Raw genomic sequence first — 27,308 nt, 5'->3', positions numbered from 1 at the left:
TGATGCACACACATTTGAGAATGACTGTTTTAACCCAGACTAATAAAAAGAAATGAGGAAGACAAAATAAGCTTGATTTCTCTGATGGTTCAAATCACTCCATCAAGCCTTTAGAGGTGGGTCAGATGTCTGAAATCTTAAGACAGTGTTAACTTGAGAATGTCAAAAGGAGATCATGGACACCCAAATGTTGTTTAAAAAAATATCATCATGGACCATTTCTTCACTACCCAGATGAAGACACTGAGGGAAAATCACTCACTTTAAATTAGCAATCCAGAAGCACAACCAAGAATAGCATCTCTGACACCTGATGCCAGAATTCACCCCATGCTGTCATTTTTAAACAACTCCTCCTTCCATCCTTTCTGGAACAGCTGAATGAGTTGGCACACCCAACTGAAGGAGCTGAAATATTTTTCTATCCTTAGCTAATGTGTAAACTCCTTAGCTACAAACTACAGTCCAATCACAATATAACATAAAGAAATCCACATTTGAATCAGGAATTAACTCAACAGATGTAAGCTGTTTCTTCATTGTATCAGTAAATGTTAACATAGCATTAAAAGTGAGTAAAGAAAATCTAATTGCACTTTACTGAATATAAAACTCGATTACTTACTGCTTCCAAGGATATGAGGTGTGTGTGTATGTGCATATGTGTGTGTATGTGCGTGTGTGTGTGTATGTGCGTGTGTGTGTGTCTGTGGTAGGAGTGGTGGAGGACAAAGTGTTTCCTTCTCTTACTACTGGCAGAATTTCTTTCCTGTGATATTCTGGACATTTACTATAACTCCCCAACACCCCTCCACTTACAATTAATGAGAACTTACCTCCCATGGAGGCTATGTTTGACAATTCTAAGTGGCTAACTATGAAGTTCAAGATGTCTAAAAACATGACTCAGCCATGAAAGATGTTAACATAGAACCTATGGCAAATCAGTTAGTTGTAAGAGTGGAGAACTGGAAGCTAAAAGTGCAGGATGGCCTGCATGCAATAGATTTCCAGTAGAGTGGAAAGTGGTGATAAGAGATCTATCTTGAGAGTTACTCAGACAAGTTCCACCCTGACTGACCATGAGGCCTTGGGTGGGTTATTCAAACCTTCTGAGCCCCTTCACCATGTGTAAAATGTAAATAACAGCATCTACCAAAAAAGTTAGTTTTTTAGTTAAAGAATCCAACCATGAGGATTAATTAAATGAATAGGTGTGGAGTACCTAGCACAGTGCAGGGCACATGGCCCACTAAATGGTGAGAATGAGAAGCACGACTGTGTGTTTCTGTGGGTCCACTGGGTCACAATGTATCTGCTCATACTGAGGTAAGAACCAGCTCTGTTCCTGGCTAAGTGCAGAACCAATGAGCAATAAAAGAATATCAAGACCTACTCACTGTCCGCAGATAACTGTCTGATAATCAGTTAACCAATACAAGCTTCATAACCCCTGCCATGGACATCAGACCTGATTAATTAATGCTGATAATACAAAATTTCCAAGGCATGCTTCCCAGGCTCCCCGGGTCTCGGTTAAGGGGGTGACCTGTACCTGCATGAGAAGTGAATGAAAATGACGCCAGTTAAATCCCACCAAAGGACAACACAGAAGCACAAATGGTAGTTGATGAATAGCTGATGGATAGTGGCAGAAGTGGTATAAGTGATAAGGCCTATGAGCCCAGGGGAAAAGGGAACCACCGCAGTTGAAGCCTTCTGGGAATTCTTCATGGAAGATAAGCTACTTGAGACTGGCCTTGAAAGAGAAGTGGGATTTAGATAAGCAAAGAAGAGGAAATCCTCGGTTTCTGATAAAAGTAAAGCTGCAGAAAGGAGAGAACGCAGGGCGAAGTGATGACTTATTGCCAGACAGTACATTATTCAGGTCATTTGCAGCACTGAATGCCAGGCACAGAAGTTGGACCATGGCTATTCAGGCCCGTGGTTCTCAAGATTTTCACGTTTGTTCTCAGCACTCTACAACTATTAGATAATCACAGTGACCATTTTCAAGACTCCACCCAAAAAGGTTTGGAGGAGTTGCTTAGAAAAGCTTGACTGTGGAGTATATACAATCTTAGTGGCAGTAACACCTCCCTGCCCCAACACACACACACACACACACACACACACACACACACTTCCATTTCACTGAATATGAAAAAATGGTGTCTCTTGACAAATGGTTTATATCATGGGACACACAAACCTAGAAGAGCTTTGGCAAACCCAATCAAGAGAGACGGTGGTAACAGTATTCTTCAGATGTCAAATGCAGAGTCAGAGGAGAGTCCCACTATAGTTCTGCCCCAGTGGCCTTGCCTCAGCCCACCTTGTTATGCCACAATCTTGTTACTCACTTCCCTTTCTACCATGGTAAGAAAGTTAATGAAGTACCTGGCAAATAATGATTATCTTTGATTCCCTTTTTCTGGCATCAGTCTTTGGTATAGCCTTTGGACATGTCAATGGAAGGGACGAGCTCAGAGTTTAGACAAACTGTTTGTTCCTTCTTGCACCCACATCAACCAGCCCATCCACTGGCTTACCCTCTTCAATGGCCAATTAGGCACCATCAGATGAAAATGTCAGAGTATGTACTGTCTGGCTCCCTAATTTAATATTTTCCCTATCCCATATTTTATTTGCTTATAGTTTGTTAAAGTTTATGAAACCAATATATGAGTGTGATAATTTCCATTTTAAAAGAAATTCTATAATATAAAAATATTATAGCAAATCCAAATATAAAAACATTACAGCCAACCCTGAGCTAAAACCATGGTGACTGTTAAAATGATGTACTCTTCTAAAGAAAAAAATCATTAGCAGATAGCATGCCATACTGAAATAAGTATATCCATTTTAAACCACTCAGGCTTGAGCAAAATAGATGAAAAAAAGCTCTGGGTTCCAAATCCTTAGGATGTCACCAGTGCCCAAGATACACTACCACCACCTTATACCACCCAAACACAATACCACTGAGAAACCTGAACAGACACTTTCTTAAGAGACAGGTCTTACAAACACTTGAAGAAACAAGGCTTTAAAATCTAAACTCTTGACTCAGTATAGAGTGCAATGGAAAAAACATTTAAAAAGTAAAATGGAATATATTAAGCTACCAGAGTTGTTTTCAAAGAAATAATGAGAATATAAGGGAAAACACAAACGTAAAGAATTCATGAAAACCATACACTTCACTCTGCTCCTTCATTAAGAGTACAAATTAAAGCACATCAATGCAATGTTTTAAAAAATAATTGACCTCTAAATGTGAATTAATTTAGCTGCTTCCAATGCTGTGATCAGTTTGAGGTAAGCAAGTACAACAATGAATCCTAATACCTAAAATGAAAAAGGAGTTGAATTATTACATGTTCAATTTTCATATCTACTGAGTTATTTAAAATAACCTCACATAGATTCTAATGTAGAGTTGAAAAGTGAAACCTATGAAAACCAAGGGCTTTCACTTTTAATGGTCAATACAAAGTTGGCAAAAGAAAAAAGGACATCTTTAAAGGAGCCAAGGTATAATCTATGTGTCAAAGTGACAACTCTCCCCTCTTGAATGATGGCTGTCAATACTGGAAGCTAGAGAAGGGGAATGGTAGAGATAAAGAGTCTTATTTGGTGTGAAGGCAGCTTGTCACTTTCCATGCTTGAGTTTTTTCTTGTGTTGAAAGACGATATGCCCATTTGGAGGAAGCCTCTTTGAAGAATACTGTGGTAGATGAAATGGACATACCGACATTTTATAAAAGCCACTAAGATTCACTGTCACATTTAATTAGCATGATCCCCAAACTGTACTGACTGAAACTTTTAAGAGAAAACATCTTGGTAATGACAGCACCTGTGATCATTTTTATTGCTAATGCAAAATCCCTCCAAAAGCACAGAAAAAGAATGCTTTCATAACATCACTTCACGATTGGTATTCTGCCATTGTATGTATGCTAAATACTCATCAGTATTTAGCAAGAGAAATGTATTTTTCAGTAGCTCTGATAAAACCCAAACAAACCATGGTAACCAAAGGGTTTGGGGACAAAATAAACCTCATCTGAAATTCTTAAAACACGTTTCCCACTGTGACTGTCTGCAGACTTTTTTTTTTATTCTTATGTTAATCCCCATACATTACATCATTAGTTTTAGATGTAGTGTTCCATGATTCATTGTTTGTGCATAACACCCAGTGCTCCATGCAGAATGGGCCCTCAATACCCACCACCAGACTAACCCATCCTCCCACCCCCCCTCCCCTCTAGAACCCTGTTTGTTGCAGACTTTTATTAGAACTCTCAAGCGCACTCACAATGTCCTGGCTCCTCCTGTCTCCTTGTCACTAACATTCCTCCCTAAGGGCCAAGCTGAATGCCTCCAGTGTGGTGCTGGGTGCGGGAAATGATCTCTCACCCATGCTGTCCTGGCCCTGCCCTGGTTTCACGGTCCCAGCCCAGAGGACTCCACGCTGGGTTCTGCACTCCAGGTTGTTCCTCGTGCCATTTTCTGGTCAGCCCAGGGAACCAGGGGAGCTCACATTTCCCCTTCACTCCATCCCAGACTAGAAAAAGGAAGCCTGCATTGACACTGGGTACCCTTAACAATAGATGGTCAGCCACCAAGGATGTGTGGAAATAATGACAGAGCTGCTTTGGGCAGAGTTCTTTTCTTTCAAGAAATCCCAAAGTAGTGCTCAAAGGCAAATGGTAATCACCAGTACTGGCTAAGGTGCCCTCCTTCTGCTCTACAGAGTCTTCACTAGTTTGCTCCAGGCCCTCTAAGTCCATCATCATACAGTCCTTCTGTTTCAGAGAAGGAGTATAGTTGCCAGGAAATTATTGTTAAAATGTTAACTATTTCTCATGAAAAGGCTTACTGATCAGTGTGTATCATAGCTGGAATTTCTAAGATAAAAGATAGACTGACCTGCAAATCTCTAACAGAATTAAGAGGCAGGGAGAGGTGGCTAAAATACGCCAGGCACTTACATACCACGTCCGTTAACCTCTGAAGTCGGTAAAGTCTGCTCCATTTTACAGGCCATGAAACTGGGTTTCAAAGGTTACAGGAGAAAGGTAAGTATCCCAAGAATAAGAGGAGAGAGCAGCCAAGGTGGGGTTCCACAGGGAGGTGTCCTCATTAATGGCGAGGCAGGGGAGGCAGGATTGAGACCCTGGGTCCCAGACAAGGTTCATGGAAATGAAAAAGAAAAGACAAAAGAAACAGAGGGTAAACTGAGTGTGAAGCTCAATCACCATTTTTCTGTACCCCTCTGGTCCAGAGCTGCTCCATGCTTCCCAAACGTGAGTACATTTTTTAAGGAAAAGCTCCATTTACATTATATAAGGCAAGGAGAGTAGAGTTAATTAGGAAATACACCTAGCAATGACCAGTATCTTGGTATATTAGTGCCTCACACATGGTCATTAAGGTTTTCCAATCATCTTTTAATTTCAGTCTTCATTCATACTATAGCCCTTTTGATTGCCCAAGCAGGGCACTCCTACTCAGTGAGAAAGTGAGTGACTTGCCTAGGACAGGAGAACAAAGCCATGTGCTTTGCCCCATGGGCCCGTGTTCGTCCCCCAGCACCACCTTCTCCGGAGTCAACACGGTTCTGCTTTCACTATCTCATCTTTATTTGTCCCATTATGAAACAAGGAAGGGGCCAAATTCTCAAGGGCCCAACCACAAGAAGAACAGGGATGACTAATTTCCAAATAAGTGGTAAGACTCCCTGCTTGGCGGCTCTGTACAAGCCTTCGGTAACTCACCGGTGGTGGGGGTGGGGGGAGCGTAAACCATGCTATTCATAGGAGGTAATCACGCTAAGCGTTCACCTGGTCTCTATAGGAAAACAGTTCGCTCATCAGGTTATTTACTTTGTGCTAGGTTCCTTTCTAGGCCCTTTCCAGATGCTAAATCATTCAACCCTCACAACAATGCCATGAGGAGGTACTATAATTATCTGCATTGTACAGGGCAGGATACTGAGGCAGAGTGGTAAAAGAACTTTATCCAGTCTCCTACATAAGTAAACGGCAGAGCTGAGGTCTGAGTCCAGAAGGCTGGTTCCAGAATTCACGCTCTTAATCCATACAATACGGCCGCAGGGCAAACACACTCAGGGCATATAGAGACAGTGCCTCTTTTCCTAGAAAGCGCCATTTTAGTCTAACAGGAACGGTATGGAATGGAAGGAAGCTTAGAGGTTCTAAATCCCTTTGGAGTTTCTGTTATGGGCAGTCGCCATGCCAATAATGGGGAAACCGCAATGTTCACAGCACTGCCCAGGTGCCCAGAGTTCTGAGTGGACGTGTCAATGTGGCAGCTGAACTAGGATGGTTCTACCACTTCTGTAAAGCTCGAATCCACAATCCTGCTCCCAATTTACGGATGTATTTGCACACAACTTCCCCGGCCCAGCTGCTCTGGGAAGAAAAAAAAAAGACCCCTGAGCACAGGCCTCATCACATTTTTCACTTAAGGTTTTCATTTAAGGTTCCAATATGTTCCAATAGATGTGTCCTTCCTCCAACTTTCAAAGACACTGGTTGAATCATGAGAAGCTCTGTGTGACCTGTGGAAACTATTTTCATTACTTTTTAGTCACAACACAAATATTAATACTGTTTGAAAGTCCTGCACTGTATTACCCTTCATCTGGCAGAAACGGACTGTTTTTTTCATCATGACTAATTCACAAACGACCAAACTGAAAAGTATTTACGCTTGCTTCATTCCTGGGAAGCTGACACATGGAAGGGATATGTTCCCTTTTATTCATGCCAGAGATTTGATAGGACCCGATACTGAGATTATTTTTCAGCCACCAGATGACATTTTCTTTTGCTGCTACTAGGCCAGGAATATAAATCCTGTGTATTCTACCATACATATTTGGATCAACTACTGGATAATACCAAATACTGCATTTTCCAAAATGCTTTCACCAAAATATAAGCAGAAATTGCCATCTTTCTTACACACGCACACATTCATAGATTGGTAAGAATGTCTCCTTTAGAATTAGCCTTGAGAATTTACCAAGCGTTATCTTATGGGTTGAAAAATCAAGATGATCCCCTGGATTCCTTTACAAAGCCATTTTATTCTTGGAGAGCAAAGGCTGATTTCAATCTTGAGTGGAGTAAGAATCTGCTACATTTTTCTCTCAATGAAACTTTCCCTTGTACGTTTCTACAATCAGACCCAGTCTTCATCCACTGAATACCATCTCCCCTGACCCATGTGTGCATGGCTCATCAGGTACCTCAGTCCACAACACTGACTTACCCCCCTCTAACACATCTAGAAACTATTGTTGGCGCATGTGTTCTCTTTAATGCCTTCAACCACAGGGAATTAGGCAAGTGCCAATATGAAAGTGGATCTCTATCCAATTATATCTTCCCTTGTCCTCCAGTTTCCATTGTATGAATAATCAGGATACTTCATCAGAAATCTACTGGCACAGAAGCATTTGTAAATTTCCCTCCGTTTGTGGTTTTCCTACTCTAGTTCACGGGTCAGCATGGCCTAGATTTGGCAAAGGGCAAAGACCCATCTTTCTTATTCTAATGGTTGGGAGTGGAGGAAAAATGTTACAGAAAATTGGTGCTATTCATCCTCTATTAAAAGCACTCCACAAGCAGTGAAGTTTCTGTCTGGAGGACTAACAAAGAAAGGACTTTTTTTTCCCCCCTAAGATATGGCCTGTTGGTTGGCATTTTGTAATAAATTCCATTACAGGTTCTAAACCTTCCCAAGGACCCATGGATTCAATAGGTACGAATACATCAGTGTCATGTCAAGCACATTTTCCCTCATGACTTGAACCAGCTCTTTCAATGTAGGGATGTTTTTTATGCTATTTCCGAATGTCTTTTAAGCATGACAGCCCCAAATAGCAACTTTTTAAAAAGCTAAACACCTGTATTTTAAAACCAATAACCTGAGCACAAGAACTCTCAAGCATATACATCTTAATGCATCCCCACGTATATGGTTCCTGAAATGACTAGAAAATTTCAAAATAAAGAAATTTGGTCATTGGTCGTGCACCTACTGGAGAGCTGGTAATATTCTTATTAATAAGATTAAGAAATTACTGGCATTCCAGATGCTGCATAATACTCGGAATAGCTCCATCAAGGTCATTATTTTTACACCCAACCCATTAAAACAACTGCAGAATCCACTTGTCTCATATTCACATTGTAACTTAAAATGAATGTGACAGATTTCTTATGAGAAAAGGAACAGCACACAAGAGATATTATGACAAAAGTTATTTTTATGACTCCATACATACTGGAGGTATTAATATCACTCTTCCTATGCAAAAACAATACATGACACCCCAGGCTGCATGTCATTTGGATCAGGAAGATTTTCATTATCCTCATCCTGCCCCTACACCACCCGCCCCACAAAAAAAAAAAAAAAAAAAACAAACAAACAAACAAAAAAAACCCAGAAACAAAAAAAGAGCAGTTTTTAAAACCGGAGATTTCATTCACATTTTCCTAAGATCCCTGAAGAGAATAGAAGCAACAGAAATGGAAGCCTAGATTAAAATAAAACTCGGCGGGGGGTGGGGGGCACCTGGCTGGCTCAGTCAGTAGAGCATGTGACTCTTGATCTTGGGTCATGAGTTCAAACCCCACATTGGAGTAGAGTGTACTTAAAAAACAACAACAACAACAACAACAAAACTCTAGGGTTTCTATGGCTTTGTACCTTGACTGCTGTATACAATATCTCATCAATTCTGTTTCTATAACTGGTATAGTTCATAACTTCACTACTCTTTTCTTGCTGTCATAGGAATGGTAAGACAGAGACAAGATAAAACCAGTGGTCACATGATTAATTTCTTATCTCCTTATTATGAAATGACCAGTGTATGTTCAACAGCGTGCCATTTAATATTATATAGATTACATGCAACCCATCAGTTCAGGAGTTTGAATTCTCTTTAATATTGAGGAAGCAACATTTTAAAATCTCCAAGCCCTGACTGAATTATAAAATTAAATTGTTTACTTTTTGGTAAGGCCAGGATTGCATGTGAGAACTAACTTGTGGTTATACAGGAAATATGAGGTTGTAAATTCGTGAAACCAAAGGAAATAGATTTAAATTAGGTATTATTATACAAACTTCATATGACAAGACAGGCCACATGAAATATGGCTTAATGTATGAACTACCCCGAAGAATCAGAATAATAATCACCACTAGGACTTACACATGAATAATACCCTTCAACTTGCAAATCACTTTTAGATATAATCTCACATCTGATCACTACAAAAAATCCTTTGAAATCAGCACTATTATAATCCTTATCATATAGATGAAGAAGCTGATCTGCAGGACGATGCAGAGCTGCACAGTTTAAAAACTATTACATTAAATTACATATCATTTGTTTCAATCATGATAGGTAGTCATATTTTTCTGTAATAGTGTTACCTATGACTACAAAAGACATAGAAAATGAACCCTACTTTCAAATACTTTATTTTTATATTACCTATGAGTCCGATGGCACACTCAGAATACCAACCCTTTTTGCCAAAGACAAAAATGTCTTCACACAGATCCTCCATAAATACATTTGGGGTGGCCTTGGTTGGCCCAGTGGAGATGTAATGATTTAGTCTTCTAATTACCTAAATATGTTTCTAACTCAGGTTGTCAGTGATGGATACTGTTTGTTCAATTTTTTATTATCCTCTATTTCTCTAAGTTAATCCATTTGTATTAAATGAAGGAAAACAGTGTTAATTTTAACATTCCCAAATTGCTACTTACTGTGAGTTTTTTAAAAAATCACTAAAATTTCTAAACGTATCCATCCAACTCAAGTAATAATACACAGTCATTGACCAAATCAATTCATGAGACATGGAAAAAAAAAATGCCATTTGGCTATAATGCTCTACAGGCAGAGAAGAGTAAATGTCCAAGTGCCACTTTGGTCGTCTGCCATGTAAATACTGCAAAGAGAGCCAATGAAGAGCCCATGCCTGTCCTTTACTTCCTTTGATAAAGATCATCTTCTGGAAGAGTATCAATGCCCTGACTTCTGGCTGTCCATTAAAGTGCCACATAAAGGACTGCTTTTTTTAAGGAATTTTTTTTGTTGTTGGTAAGATTTTTACATGTGTTAACACCCTCTCCCTTTCAACTCCAGTATCTTCATTGACATTTAGAGCCAATTATCATGTTAAGTTATGTACAAATAAATACCAGACATATCCATACTCTCCACCTAGGACATTTCACACTTTTTGCAAGAGAAGTCCACTCTGTTTTTGTTTCTCTTTTCTAAGATCATGTTAAGTACTGAGGTTTGGAGATTATAGAAGATCTGAACCAAGTCAGTCACAAAAGGTGGGAATTGGGGTGGGGTGGCATTAAATGCATCTGCCATTTGTTAAATAGCATAGACTCTGGAGTCAGATACAGCCGGTCCCACTCCAATTTCATCATTTTCTGTTTGTGTGGCCCTGGTGACAGAAGTAACTGCTGTGATATTATTTGGGCATGACCATGACAATTGATACTTCATAAGCCTTCTGTAATGATCCAATTGAGTAGGGCAACAGTGTCTAGAAAACTGTAATTCTCAAAAATTGATGTGCTATAGATGCTTCTGGATTTCTACTTTTAAGTAAGAAAAAACAGATTTAAAACACATGTATTTATTATTTATCTTTATACTTAACAGTGTGAAAACAGTCTTAGAAAAGTAAACCAAAAAGCCCTGGCTCCTCTAGTCCACATGGCTTCTCTAGGTCTCTAGGATTCAAGAGCTCTGTCCCTCCATGTAGGATTCTGTTACAACCCATTGATTTTTCTTCACAGTATAAAATTTCCTTTGTTTAATTTCATTGGGCTGTTTCCCCTGGGTCATTCTGACCAATTATGTTCCTTGTTGTTTATACTGTTCAACCATCAATAGATTTCATTTTGAAGAACATGATGCGATCATGTGATGGCATTCTTTCCTGTTATTGAACCGCTGTTGCCTGAAGAATGTCCTGAAGAACAGGAAAATAATTGATGCCCGTGAGCATCATAGTCTTTAAGACAGTTATGAAATGAATTAGAGATCTTGCGTCTGAATTAAAAAAAAAAAAAAAAAAAAAGGTAGGACAGGGGGTCAAGTTGGAACCAGCAACAACTAACTGACGAAATGCCCATCTACTCTCTCCCTCTCTCCACTACTTAGTATCATCTTATCTGATCTAGAACAAGTCTATGGGTGGATATTATGAACCTCAGTCAACAGAGAAGGAGACCACCCTGCTAGAAAATCACATAACCTGCATTAGATTCTCAAAGCCAAGAAGTGGTAGAGACTGTACTCAACTCTGGTTGTCTTGATACCTGCCAGACAGCCTCCCTGGGAAACACAGGGATCATTAAAGAAGTTTAACTTTTTTTTTTTTTTTTTACATAACATTCCAGTTACTTTGGGTTTGAATTTCAGAAATGTCTATGTCTATGTGAGATGAAATATCCTTTTGAAAACCTGAGTGAGTCTGATGGATTTAAAAAGCTGACCTGGTGTCCAGGGAACTTTCACAAGGCAACGGCACCTTTCCTCCCATGAACACCCTTCCCGCTTAGTTCTTCAGTAGCTGCCAAATATTCCATTTCAGAAACTACTTGCATTTAGCCCAAGGCTTTGCTCATAGTTTTTAAAATGTGAATACTTCCAAAAAAGTAACCTTTAGCACTGGTGGCAGTTATATTCCCCAGAGGGGAATGAGTTACCAACTCATCTTGAGATTGGTTTTATTGGTAGGAGTTTGAGGACGAGAACAAAAATGATGACCGAAGTGTCCCATAGAAGTAAAATTGGAGAGTTCTGGAATTTTAAGGGCACTAAAAGCAAACAACAAAATACAACAATAACTACCACCCCCACGATTTCATGATTTTACCAAAGGCTGAGGCTGTCTAAAGAACTAATGCTTTTCAGGGCTACATTATTATACGTTTTAAAATAAGGGAAATTTACCATTCTGCTTGGAAGGATTTCTGTTATGATTCTATTTTATCTCACCCCTACATTAGCATTATAAACCAGGCAGCCATTCTGCAAGTTTAATGGTTGTCAACAATATCATCTGCTATAATAATGGAGGGAGAATTTCCACACAGGCAAGACTCATGCATCAGGATGCCTCGTTGTCTACCTGCCAGGGTTCTATGAGTGTTCGAGTCGAATCCCAGCACTCACTCTGCACAATTCACAACCTAACAGATGGCACCATCAAGCGTCACTGGTAGTCTGTCTCTTTGAAAATGAGGGCAAAGAAATGCCGACTAAAATTAAGTCGACTAGAAGAATGCATGTCCTTATTCCTTACAGTATGTTGACAATGGTTGACAAATTTCTAGCGGATATAATCTCATAGAACATGTACAGTAACGTTTTACAACAACATAAACAGATTGTAAGATACCTTGATAAATAGCTACTTTTCACCCCAGGCTGTGTGCTCCTCTCTCCTGATACAGGCACAATTTCCGTCACCATCAAACAGCCAGGGGAGAATTACAGACTGCTCCAGAGATAGCTCTGGAAGCTGTGAGGAGCTGTTACAAAGTTGCATTCAAATCATGGGGTGGTGGAACACAAATGTGTTCTACAGAATGAAACATCATTTTTGGAGGCAAAAAAAAAAAAAAAAAAAAAGACACCATGCTACCGAAAGGTAATGAGAAAAAAATTTAGTCTTCTACGCACCGACAGTGAGCTGTTAACAAGGTAAAATCACCAAATATTGGTGCAATTTGGATCTTGCATTTTCTGTTTGGGGAATTATGATAATGTGACAAGGTTATCGTTATAATTAGGAGAGTAATTAAAGTAACGGAGTAATTGCTCTTCTGCATTTTTTCTTAGTCAAAATGATCTTAATTGTAGGGGGAAAAAAAAGAGAAAAGCATATTCTTCATTTTTTTTTTTTTTAATTTCTCACAAGTGTCACAGAATCCCAAATCAAGACATTGCTACATATAGCATCTTTCAACTTTCTTCTTATGAGCAACTTATTTATTTATTTTTTTTTTTAGCTGTTACAAATTCCTTGTTACAGAGTACGGATTCTACGTGTGAAGACTGTCTTCATTAGGAGGCAGTCCCTTCTTGTGTGATATCACTTTTAATTTTTATAGGTTATGGGGTTTTTCCTCCCCCATGCTTCCTGATTCCAGACTCAGTTTCAATTAATTATATGGTCACACAGTAGCACCTGTACAAATGAGGAAAATTAAATTGTTCCTCCTGGGTGGGTGTAAATCCACAGGTAGTAGACAAGTAACTATTAAAAAAAAAGAAAGAAAGAAACCTACCCATCCCTGAAGAGTCAGAGCTAGAACAGACAAGGTCTGTCTGGCAGAAATACTTTGAAGTACGGAAATGAGGATGCAGAATTAAGACATTTTTTTAAATTCCTGGGGGGAGAAGGGAAGTGGACCTGGCAGAGCTATGAGAAAGTCAACATGTTTGCTCAAATCCTATGGGCTTCCCGAAACAGATAAAGAGCCGTGCCAATTTTGCATGAAGTGAGACCGATCGAGACAGGCCCACTGACTCATGCTAACTGGTTATCCATCACTAGTGACTAATGATTGAGGAAAGCCACTGACCGCTGATGACGTGGGGGATCCCGGGGTCCTAGATCTAACCTGGAATCCGCCATCCCCCTCACGGTGGCAAGGGCAGCGCAGACCCTGGTCCCAGCGGTGAGTCTCAGAACATCACTGGAGGGAAACTGAATCATGCATGTGACCATATGCAAGTGATATCACTTCTGTGAGCCTCCTTTTCCTGACCTGAAAAATAATGATCCGATTCATCTAACTTGCTAAACTGTTATGAGGTAAAAAAAAAATAAAGAACTTTATAAAGGACTTTATTTATTCCATATAGATGTATATATACATAGAGTCCATACTACATATAATCTTTACTACAAGCAACTGTGGTTTGGTCCCTGACTCCTCTTCTGGGCAGTGAGAACAATGCATTAAAAAAACCATCTAGGGCGCCTGGGTGGCTCAGTCGTTAAGCGTCTGCCTTTGGCTCAGGTCATGATCCCAGGGTCCTGGGATCGAGTCCCATATCGGGCTCCCTACTCCGCGGGAAGCCTGCTTCTCTCTCTCCTACTCCCCCTGCTTGTGTTCCTGCTCTCACTATGTCTCTCTCTGTCAAATAAATAAATAAAATCTTAAAAAAAAATAAAAATTAAAAAAATTAAAAAACCATCTAAACTATTTGGAAACAAAAGAGCTCATATTCATTTTGGTGTCAGTTCAGCCCTGAAGTGATTATGTACTGCTCCTGGTAGACCTCTTTCTGCTTATCTGCTTAGCTGTTCCTTCATCAAAGATCAGCTCAAAGGTCACTTCCTCCTGGAGCCTTCCCAGGGTCCCAGAGGGGAAATGAAGCTCACTTTTACTTGCTTAAGCCGCTGGATACACCCCCCTACCATTGCAGGTTATGATACTTGCTCCCTTGTCTGTCTACTTCCAAGCCATGAGCAACTTGAGACGGAGGCTGAGTCCTCTGAACCTCTGCCACCCTTGGCTGAGCACATGTTCAGAGTATATACTGACGGGGCTTGAATAACAAATTCTTCAGCAGGAGAAATTATGACCCTTATCAATGCATGAAAGTGCATGCATATGTGTAGGTAAGTACGGACCTGTGTGTATGTATGTGCTTACATGTGTATTCGCCAGCTCATATCTAGATCTAGATCTATCTTTCAAATACAGTTTCCTTGGATTAGGATACTAAACTCTTAGGAAGTCACCAGCCACCCAAAGGACCCGATCCCGAGGAGACCATGGGAATAAACAGTGCCTTTATTTCAGGAAACGTTATTTCCTGAAGGTTATTATCTGCTCTTGCAATAGCAGTATAGTAGCAATTACTCTAAAGAAACATTGTGTCCGACATGCATGATACAAAAGCATTCCAAAAACAAAATGTTGATCTCTAAAGGCATCATGTAGCGGGAACTCCGGGGTGAATAAACACCTCGAAGCTGATGCTATGGTTGCTGTTCATCAGAGCAGCCCCATCTCCCCCTCTCTTTTGTGATGTGATTTTAAACTGAAAGCATTAGGTAGCAAGAAGCACTGTAATTAAAGCTTCAAACAGAAAATGATTGAAGAAACACTGAAAGAGATGTCTCTTTTGAAAGTGCATTTCAATTCTCCCCGTGTCTCCAGAAGAAAAATGCCTCTGACAGTCTATATTTTACCACTGTTTCACTTAATAATGCATATCGACATTTATCCAGGAACATTGGCCGTTGCTTTTCTTCTTATTAAAATCAGCTAAGCACCCGCCCATGTCTCTGATTCTCCCCCTACACCCTCCCCACTTTGTCTCCTCTGTTTGTTCTCATTTACTTGTTTTGAAAATTAACTTTTGAAGCAAGGATAAATGTTGCAGGGTGGAAAAACAATTTCCCTGGAAAACTTGAGGATAACTCAGGAGGGAAACGAGAGCCCTTTGCCTCTTTTTCTGTTTGCAAAATGACAATTTCATCACCCACATGAAAACACATACATGCGCAGGACATATATATCCCAAGAGCAAAACGGGCCACACAGAGGTTTCATTATCCTTATGCTCTGTGCTTAGAACATCCTAAGAGACACTTTTTACAGATGCCCATTATCTGCTTTACTTTCTAAAAAGGGTCCCAGATTTGTACAATCACCACTTTCTTTCTAATGTGAACTAGTGTTATACAAAAAACAGTTTTGAGAAGTGTCCTTTTGTTTCCCTTTGTTTTTATCACCTCTGGGTCTGTGGAGGTACATCACCTGGTTTATCTTCTTCTGGAAAATTGAGGTATTCTACTCATAAAACCTAATACTCATAATGTAAACTTAGAGAAGAAGTAGTGCAGGCAGATTTATTCATCACATCATTCAGTACTTGGTTAGGAGCTGTGGAGGTATTATAAGACGAATATGATATGCACACTGCTCTCAAGGTATCTGCAAACTAATAATGTAGCTACCTAATTAAAAAAAAAAAAAAAAGCTTTACAAAAGAACCCTGTAAATTAGTTATGACTTTAACTTCCAATTGAGTAACAGGGTCTGTGTTTTTTTAAGTTTGTCACGTAGAAAACAAGAAGAGTTCACAAAGTCGTTTACTAGATGATTACAGATGGTGCAGAAATGGTGCTAGGGAAGCACTATCTAGAGCTAATCTAAATAGCTTATACTTAACGTGCACATACTACATGCCGGGCCCCATTCGGAGCACATCGTATGTATCAGCTCATTAAACCTCCTCAACAACTTTATAAGGTAGACATTATTACCTCCTTGTTGTAGATAAGAAAACTAGGGCACAGAGATGTCACTTGTCTAAGGCAAGGAAGAGATGGGATTTGAACCCACGGAGTCTGGCCCCAGGACAAGCTTGACCATTTTCTACAAGTCTTTCTAGGTACAGGTGCACCCCTGCACAGGAAAGCAGGTGCAACATTACTGAACATTACCGGGCTGAAAATAAGATTCTATCCAAAGAACGTGTGGTTCTCAGACCAGGCTCCGGCTACAATTCCATTTTGAAAGCTAAAACATTTTCCCAATAGAATTTTATCACCAGCTTTTTGACACCAGTAGAGTACCACTTATAGGTAAAATTTCGGGAAAGAAAGCGGGATATTTAAGATGTAGGCAAGAGCTTGTCAAAAGGTTAAGCTAAATATCTCCAATAAAGCTCCTACCAATGAAATTACTGTGCCTTGCACATACCCCTGTATGCTTAACTTTCAACAACCCAGTGGGCATTCTCACAAACTGACAAATATTGCAGATAAAAATCTATAAAACTCTCTCTAGGATATCAGACTTTGAAGACATTTTAAATATCCAAACAGCACTACCTATTATTATTGCTTTGATTTAATTTTAAGAGAATCATCTGCATATTCCAGACAGTTTTAAGTACAAAATATCTATATTCACAAGACTGAATTTATCAGCTTAATAGTAGATTTCTTAGTTATGTGCCTTCTATCCATATTGTATTAACATCTCACTGCTAGAAAAGAGAAACATGTATACCTCTTAACACTTATTTTCTTCCTCTAATCATTAAAAGTTCAAACAGCTATTTCTTCACCAGTTTTCAATAGTTGGTGTTCTTCCCCTTTTGTTCTCTCCTTACCAGATTCATTTTTTAAGATTTTCACAAAGGGAAGAAATATGTTGCCCACCTACAGCGTCTTATAGGAATCTGGGCATATTCTAACACAGTGACTAGTTCATTTCTGAAGGCACAGCAAGATTATGGGGGCTGCCAACCACCTTTGGCCCCTTACATCAGGATCTGAATCTACTGTGACATTTGATGTGAAAAGCCTTCCATGTTTTGCCACCTGTAAACTTTCCATCACTCCCTTTCAATAAAGATAGCTCTTACATGAGGAGTAAAATCAAATTTCTAACTTGCAAGTGTCTAAGGACCACAATTACATTACCAGAATGATGCCTATCTCCATTAGACAGGCATTATTAGATGATGTTTTAGGTCTTTAATTCACATCAGTGCCTTCTGCAGGGTGTGATGTATACCCAAGGGGTGAGGGCGTGTGAGGCTGGCTTATGACAGGGCCTCCTGTTACCCTGCCATACAGCAAGAAACCTTGCTTTATGGGGAAAAGAACCTCAGAATCACCTTACCAGCATCCTGTAGTGATACAGTACTGTTCTCTTAACCAGGCCAAATTAAATAATTCACAGCAGTAGCTTTCTGTTTTTACATTCAAAAAGAAATGGCTACAAACACATAACCATTCCGTGGATCAGGTTAAACACGAAACTCCTATTCACAATGCTGACTGGCCAAAGCCAATGAACTGAATTTTACAAATAATCAATCAAGTAGAAATATCACAATTTTAAGAGGGAGGGAGGGATTCTCAGCTGAGTTTATTGTCGGCTTTAATTGGAATGTCAGCTTTCAGCTAAGGACAGGTGTGGAGGATTCAAAATAGGTATTCAAGCAGCAAAGATGTAGGAACTCAGAGTCATCTGTACGCATCTGGCAAGCTTCAAAAAAAAAGAAAAAATGAAAATGTTGTACATCCTGGACTGTATTTCTTAGCTGGACTAATATATCAAGAAATGAAGCACATAAGACTTCCATTCTATAGAAAGAGCATTTGCAGCCTGTGACCACTCGCTGACAAATGTTTATCTTCTGCAGTGACTTTTTTTTTTTCTTTGCAAGATGACAGTTTATTAAATCCCTCAAGAAGACCACTAAACTGGCACTTGGAACTTTCTGACATTTGGGACTTCAATAAATAGTTGTTGATTGCTGGTTCAGTCATGCATTCTTCTTTAAATTTTTATAGAATCCTGCAGAGCATAATGAAGCCCTTTAATATGTAAGTTAAGTGCTTTGAAAAAGAATAAAATAAAATGTGTTCTCCTTTCTTCTATATGAAAATGGAAAGAGAAGAGAGGCTTGACTTTCTACTCCAGATGAGATTTTCTTTCCAATTTAAACCCTCAAAATCATGTTTGAAAAGCATATGCCCTACCCTATAAGCTGATGAATATAAAACTGAATTTATTCTGTTTGTATAGTAATTCGGATAACCCATGTCAAGCACACAGGCAGAACTGAGTTTCAGTGCGCTCCCAAAGTCATGTTATGCTACTTCTTCAATAGGACTAAAGGCTCTGTCCTTTTCCAAAATTACAGTGCAGAACCACCAGCACCAACAAAATTACTTATAATCACCTGTTGGAGGTAAGCTGAAATCCATTCTTTTCCTTCTTCCTCTTTCTTTCTTTCCCCTTCCTCCTGTGATTCCTTCTTGCCTTCCACAAATATGTATTGAATCCCTAACTTTATACCCTGTCAGTGCTGGAACTGGGGATAAAATATGAATTAGACAATTGCCATTCCAATGGGTTCAGTAAGGAGAAATGACTCTTAAATGATCCCATTGGTATCACCGGGAGAGAGCGGGAGAGAGAGAGTGCATGTGGAATATTGGGGGCAAGCATTTAAAAGCTGGCCACTACTAAATACCCTGTTTACATTCTAAGGAGATTTGATCATCACATTTTGTCCTGATTTCATGTTTCTTGGCCAATAAACTTTTACGGCCACATTATCCATTGCATCCTTTCTCTGCCTGAAGGCTGCAAAGGAGAGTGGGTGTGCATTTCATAACAAGGACTAAGGCAGACACCCATACAACCTAATTTGAATCAAAAGAAAAGAACCACCAGGTGGAATGTGGATGTTCTCTAGGTCTTCTCTGCCTTATTTGCTATATGTGTTAAGGCTGAACGTCTTTAATTTGAAAAAAAAAAAAAAAAAAAAAAAAAAACATAGTCAAAATTAAACGTGAGAGTCGTATCTTGAGCCTGGCATCAAAAAGTGCCATTACCTCTGCAGTGTTCTCAAACTAGATCTGGATGGTTAGGCTGGTAAATTTCCAGAGACTTAATGCAAGGCAGAAGCATCAGATATAAGAGAAACTGCAAGGCAGATGCATCAGATATAAGAGAAACAAGACTTGTTAGTTACAGCAGTTTAGGCCTATTGGCAGGATTTCTGGAATAGCTCGCTCACACCAAAGGTTTCACAATCAGCCTTCCAAATCCTGCCAGAAACTAAAAGGTCCCCATGTCTTACCTCTCTGCACCAGCAAACTCCCAGCTATGACAATCATCAACATTATCACTGTCAAACATTTACTGAGCTCCTAGAGGGAGCTAGAGGGACTGTATCTCTCAAGAGGCCGGTGGGATGTTCCTCTGTGATCACCTGCCCTTGGGTAGCTTTGAAGGGCATACCCTAAGCTGTTGGGTCAGTAATGCAGAGACACATTAATATCTGTTGCTTTTTGAAAACATCAGAGATACTTACCATACCTTTTTTTGAATAAGGCATGTTGGAAAGCCTGTCAATATCTATTGAGCATGTAATTTGACCAGGTACTCTGCTAAACACTTCATGTATTACCTCATTGAATCCTAAGGCAACTCTTTAAGGAGGTTTTAATTTGGCTATTTCCACTGCACTGATGAGAAAAGTGAGGCTTACATAGATTAAGTTCCTTGCCAAGGGGCCAGAGATGTCAAGTAGGGAAAGCAGCTCCAAGCCCGAGCAGACAGAATCCAGAGCCAAGCTCCTAATCACTAATGCTTAGCTCCCTATATTCTGATAATTAGTGAATTACTGGAACTGTCCAGTGTTGAACAGATGAAGAAACCGAGGTTCAAGAATGTTGAGTAATTTGACAGAAAGCAAAGGACTTTTTTTTTTTTCGAGACAGCACAAAAACTAGAACTCAGACCTTCCACCCACCTACCTAATGATCTTTTGAGTACCCCACACTGCCTGTCCCATTCATTTCATGGCATCAACTGTTGATAGGATGACTGTGTAGTATAGAGTGATGCATAACAGAAAGGGGCATGCCCTTCAGCATTTCATTTTCCTCTTGGTGACACTATGAGGAAGGAATAATGACACACGCCCTACCTGCTACAGGACACAGGGAAGTAAGACCAAATGAGTGCTTTCAGACTTAAATATGAGTTACAACAATGGCAAGGAACATGAAGCATGGTTCCCATCTCCAAGTGTCTCACTTCATACCGTACTTTCTCTCTGGTGGTGATTAAATCTAATCTTCAGGTATTCCAGTAGGGTCCATTGCAATCTTAAATAAAATGAATTTTTAGACATTTCAGGGAAGAACCTCTACACATATGCATCCAGTCCACGTGTCTCTCTATCCATAGAGTGGCAATTCATCAAACACAGAAAAGCCAACAATACACTAAGATCCTATTGTGTATAAAGCTTTTCATCTCTTATGGCATTTAATATTTACAAGAACACTAATAAAAATTAGTATCTTCATTTTACAAAAGAGGCTTAGATTAAGATGTATAATTTGACCCCAGTTTCACAGTCAGTTAATAGTACAGTTGGGATTCAACACCAGCCCACCTAATTCCACATTGAACCACAGTGGTGTACTTGAGATTCCCTCTGTGTATGGTGGTTCTTGGATGTGCCCATGACCACAACGAACCGCCCCTCCCAGCCCTTTCTATTAAACAGGACAAGCAGAGATGATACTGAAACCTCTATTGCTGTCACCTGGGATTTACAGTTAAATTTTGGAGTGACATGAAAAAAGCAAACATTTCGTGTTTTTATGAATTCCCAGTAACTATCCATTGGAGAAGGGTAAGAGCTACTATATGCAGAAAAAGAGATTCTGGAAGGTTATCTCTACCAGTGATGTGCCTGGATCTTTCTTAAGCTTCTGTCCCCTGGACCCCATTTCCTAACTTTTCCAAACAATCCTATTCCTTACATCAATTATTACCTAAGGGCCCTGTTCACCACAGTTCATTGATACCAACTACCACTCCTTCATGTGCAACGTGCTCTTAATTTTGAAAAAAGAAGGACATGGGGCTTGAAGTTCAATCCTTTCATCTTCTTGTTAGGAGTCCCAGTAAAATGGTCGAGTCAGAATCAAACCTAAACTACCATTAAATAAAATTAGAGATTTCCTCTGGATCTCATTATTTACAAGTCTCTCCATCGCTTAAAGACAAAGAATTATCTGAATAGTCATTTTTTTCAGGAAGATACTGGCTATACATTTTTATAGAAATTCTGGTAATGATTTAGAAATACAAAATCACAGAATAGGAGGGGCAATGTCAAGTCAGCTTGTTTCCATGCCTATCATGAAAAGACCAAACTTAAGCTAAACCACCAGGATAATTATTCTTGTTATTTCCATCACTAATAAAAGGAATGCTACAATTTTCCCATGAACCACTTCCAGATTTCCAGAGTATTTTGCGTAAGGAGATCAGTATCTCTACACCAAGAAAAGTATAATCGAGGGTAAGTTCCAATACCTGTGTATTAAAGGTTAAAAAGAAATCATGCTGTAGATCTTTCTTTATCTTCTAACACTGTGTTTCCAGTCTATGGATAAACCTTGAAATGGAAATCTAGGTAAAGGCTAAAACACCACTGATTTTTCACCAGGAAAGAAGTCTATAAATGTAATTTTGCATGGCTGTGGAGTTTTGATATGAAAAACACCTTCATAACTGTGGATGACACTAATATTATGCAGAAAAAGAAAAAAAAATATTCATTAGCCAGTTATAATTACATTGGTCATTCAGGCTAAATGAATTGTGTCTCTATCACATCATATTTTCCACAATGTGGTCTGCAAAGAAATTATTTACTTAATTTGCCTTTTTCTTCCCTCTTTGTCATGGCTTTCATTTTGTTGTTTACCTGTTTCCTAATAGACATTCCCTGGGGTTCTCGGAGAGTTCATGTTCATCCTTAGAAGCTGTTACTTGAGAATTTCACCTAGTGGAAACATTCACAGCACTGTCCCCAAAGAATATATTATGGATGTTGCTATTTTCATGTTTGTAGTGACAAGCTGAAATTTAGTCGAAAAATTCCTTTTTTTTTGTCTGTTGATAAGCCAGACTCCTCTGCAGGCAGTCGTTTTTAAGAGCACTTTCTTTGGATAATTCTTTTTTAATAACCCATGATACCTACTGTTTTTGAGGCAATGAGACTGCTGGAAATATTTTTTTTTCCATAAAAAGATGTGATTTTAAGAGTTTTTCATCAGTGAGTGTCTTAAGTCAGACAGAGTAATGACTATTTTTGGGGTCTTGTATCCTCTTCTGGACCCTAGAAATAAATAGCATTATGGAGAAACTGGGTAGGAGGAACTGTGTCCCTACAGAGATCCTTTGGGTAAAAAGTGACACGGTATTACAGAACTGCTTTATCTGTGCAGGAAAAAATAGCCACTTATAAGCCACAGCATTCATATTATTTCAAGTCAGAGGGCAAGGGGGAAGGGAGGTAATGCTCACTAGTACTTGACGGGAGTCAGGCATCACCTGCTCTATTTACCACAGTGATCCTATGAGATGCATAACAATTTTCTTTATTTAAAAACGGAGAAAGTGCATACAAAGACAAAAAAACAAAAACAAAATATGCTCTAGTTACCCTAGCTGGCTGAGGCAGAACCAGGATTCAAATCCATCTATCTCAATCTAAACCCCATCGCCTTCCATTACCCCCTGCCCTACGTCTTTATGCAGCTCCCTTTTAAAAAGAATACAATTATGGAGATAATAAAAAACATGTGATTGCTGTATTTTTCAAAACATCCAGATGTCGTCAAAGATTCCAGCAAGCTGAAGTCTATGGTTTTGCAATAATGCAACCATCTCTTTCAGTATAAACTAGCACACCACTAATTTGGGCTATCAAGCCTCAGTTATAAGAATCCAATTGAACATAATCAAGTTCTAATGCCTCTGATTATGTCTATTTGCTCTTGCCTAGAGGCCTGGAAAGACGACAGGTTTTACAAATATAAACAGAGGGTTCATGATGCTGCTGGAATGTTCTACCTTCCTGTTTTCAAAGCAAGAGCGCACTGCTTTGACAAAGATTTCCACCAACGCAACAAAGGGAGCTTATTCCATTAAGTAACTTTAAAACTCAAATACATAAGAGTTATCTGTGCAAACCTTGTTAATATTAATTTGTGCCATATTTAAAATCCACGGGGAAGTAGTACAGATAGAAGGAGACACAGACTTGTGCTGTAAAGGAATTTCACAGAGGTAGCTTGGGGTTAGCTACCTGAGGTCAATTTAGCACCTCCAACATTTATTGGGTATGACCTTTGCCCTAGGGGAGCTCACAGATAGTGGAGACAGAGCACTTGGTAAAATTTTACACCACAACAAGACTGCTACAAAGATAAAAGTAAGGACATACTCTAAATTTAGTTCAGAAGAGAAGATAAACTTTCTTTGGGGAGATTAGGGAGAGCTACAGAAGGAACAGCTTTAGTAGCAGGCTAAGAAGTTTAGACTTGACCTTGTACATAATGGAAAGTAATGTCATCATCCCTGGCATGAGGAAGAGTAAGGTAACTACGGTGTGCCAGTAAAGGGAGGAAAGGCATGCGTAGGCCAAAATGGAACCAAAGTGCAAGGGTTAGAAGGACAGGATTTTGAAAAGATGCATAAAACGAGAGATAGAATACTTGAAAATGAATGAATGGGAGTCATCAAATATGGCTCAAAGTAGTGGTTCTAGCTAACATAACTTGTTTAATAAAGACGTACAGATTAAGTTCTTCATTGGGACTTCGCTGCAATCAGCTCACACTGACACACACCCACGCTGAAGTCCAGCAGAAAATCCAATCAGGTCACCACTCAGAGTGCAGAGGGAAGAGTGACATGGGGCCATAGGCTGATCTGTTACAGATGCATATGGTCCAGACAGGCCAGGCAGCCATTCCTGGTAGGAGCGACACGAGTATGTCTACATTTTTTTCACATGGCCTGATCATTTCTCAGTTGCAAACTGCAGATAGCAAATGTTTGGTTTCACCTGATTCAGACAAATTCAGACCATCACAGACAGAAATGCCGAAGAATTTCCTGAAGGGCCAAACAGAGCTAGTGTTTTCATGTGGCATGGAGCTGGCTGGCCACGGGGCCATTCACCAAACTGCTCCCATGCCTGGGCGGAGCCTGCTTTCATAACTCCATCAATGAGCTCATCTAGACTGACTCTAGTATGCCACCCATCCAGAGTTGCCTCATGAGAGGTAAAGGCCATATAGGGACAGAAGGACACAGAAACACCTGTAGCCATGGTCTAGCTGTCTAAAAGGAAACGAGGGAATTAAGGAGTAGGAAATAAGGAATTAAGGCAGCATGGATAATATTCATATGGAATTAGGAAGGACTGATAATTGGGAGGTCTTTACTACAATTCCTGAACTCAAAAAACACAACTTTGCTACACACAGAGATGAGTGCATTGGTACAAGATGTGGAAAGGGAGGGATGGGGAAGGAAGGAAGGAAGGAAGGAAGGAAGGAAGGAAGGAAGGAAGGAAGGAAGGAAGGAAGGAAGGAAACGAAAAGAAAGAAAGAAAGAAAGAAAGAAAGAAAGAAAGAGAAAGAAAGAAAGAAAGAAAGAAAAGAAAGAAAGAAAGAAAGAAAGAAAGAAAGAAAGAAAGAAAGGAAGGAAGGAAGGAAGAAAGAAAGAGAAAGAAAGAAAGGGGGAGGGAAGAAAAGAGAGAGAGAGAGGGAGGGAGGGAGGGAGGAAGGAACGAAGGAACGAAGGAAAGAAAAAAAGAAAGAAAGAATAAAAGAAAGAAAAGGGAGGGATGGACAAACATCACATTCAACAAGGTGAAGACTTTCAAACACATTTGTGCTTCTTTTCAAACCACCAATGGAGAACAAACAGCCTTTTCCAGCCCATCTTGGGGTCATTCTTCTTCCCCAATAAAGTCTACAGCCTGAGCAATTACATAGGTCTAGAAAACGAGAGAATCTGACCTATTTATAACACAGTCAATTCTCCATTATTTCCAGACTCTCTCAGAGGCCACTAGCTTTACGCTATTATCTGCCCTCTGGTCATTCTATCGTCCATTATCACCTCCACAGGGAAAATGAGGTGAAAATCAATTCATTTAACTATTTATTAGTAGTGCTGGTAAAGGAAAAAGTGGAGAGTGTTCTCTGCAAAACAAATACCCCACAATCTGGCACTTATCTACAGACTTTCATTAGTACAGAAAATAGGATCACAATTGTCACTTTATTTTCAAACTAGTGATTCTTCCCTCTTCCCATTTTACAGAAACATCTGGAGAGACCCAAGAACCTTTTTCACTCAAAAATGGCAAAGAGCAAATAATGACTTCTTACATAGTTATCTACTAAAAAAATCAAATACAAAAAGTTGTGTCACAGATTACCTACTGGACCATGAACAATCTCCTTTGAATTCAGATTTTACAGATATGGAAAAATAAATGCAGAGTTAATTTTGGAAATTACTCAGTGCTCAGCTATCCTATAAAGATAATTAATAGCTACAAAATAAGGTAAGCAACCTGAGGCAATTCTCTCCACTTCAGTTTCCCTGTGTGTAAAATTGGGTTATGAGCAGTATTACTAAACAGAACCTACTTTATAGGGTTTCATAAAAATTTAAATGTGATAATATACATGAACTGCATAAGTAGCACTCTAAATAAACCTTATCTATGATCCATACCTTTATGTAGTGTTTAATACTACTGCTATTATTATTATTATTATTATTATTATTATTCCCCTAGATGAGACTATGGTCTTGCTGATATTCAGTGTGATTCAGGAATAAGGGGAGCATACTGTTTCTAAACAGTCCCATAAATTAACATTATAAGATCTTCTGGGTTGTGTTCTAAGCCTTTTATATTAATAAGCACAGTGGCTTATCAAAAATCATCTCAGGTGTCATTCCATGTATTTCCTATTGCCATTGAATGTGTTGCCAACATAACAGACAGCCCAGAGGGACCCAAAGGTTAAGGGAAAAGCATATCAAAATATGCTCCACCATCTTCTACTTATTTAGCCCCTGGAAATTTTGCATACACCCGGCCCACATGCATGCAAGTCATCTCTGTTCATCAATGGATAATTCACGATGAAAGCAGCAAAGTATTGTTAAAATTATCTTTTGGAGAAGAAGACAGACTGAATGACCACATTAAATAAAAGTAAGTTTAGAATTTATTGTACCCTTCAAATATTTTTCAGTGTGCACATCATGAAGACTAAGGTGGATCCTGCTTTGTGGAGACAGAGTGATTAAGAAGTTATGATTTCTAGTCTTCTTTTCTCCTCTCTGGAGAACCCTGGCTGCTCAGATATCTCCATCAGGAAATAATGTGCCATAAAAGCAAAGGGTAAAAAAATGAAAAAGAGTGCAAATGCACAAAATTTTCATGAGTTCTTTGCTTTGCTCTCTTAATTATGCCAAGAAAGATACACAAAGTTAATAGTGTGAGTTAAATTCTCATCCTATGGTTAACCACATCTGCATGCACAACTACTTAACTGATGGTTTCACTCGGTGCCAAGAAAGATATATCATCAAGTGGAATTATTTCTTCTTTAAAGATATCTTCCAGTGTGGCATCTGAATTGCCTCATGTGTGGTTTGGAGTGCCTGATGCTGATCAGGGTTGGGTTAACCAGCAGGCATTTACCTGACAAACCTGCTTAGAGGAAGGCAGAAAGGGGTGGTTGTATTTTTTCCCCATTGGGCAACCAATCTGTGGGGTTAGAGGAAGGAGTTCCTATCAC

At 39.3% G+C, this 27,308-nt stretch overlaps 1 protein-coding gene across 4 annotated transcripts in view; it reads right to left on the bottom strand.

Moving 5' to 3' along the window:
- Window positions 1–27,308, bottom strand: part of FLRT2 (fibronectin leucine rich transmembrane protein 2) — a 94,163-nt gene that overhangs the window by 52,171 nt on the left and 14,684 nt on the right. The window lies entirely within an intron of this gene.

The sequence above is a fragment of the Mirounga angustirostris genome, unplaced genomic scaffold (genome assembly GCF_029215605.1).
Source record: "Mirounga angustirostris isolate CCGP_5_RB_7025 unplaced genomic scaffold, mMirAng1.0.hap1 SCAF_9, whole genome shotgun sequence".
NCBI lineage: Eukaryota > Metazoa > Chordata > Mammalia > Carnivora > Phocidae > Mirounga > Mirounga angustirostris.
This window is presented reverse-complemented; position numbering and strand designations above follow the sequence as displayed.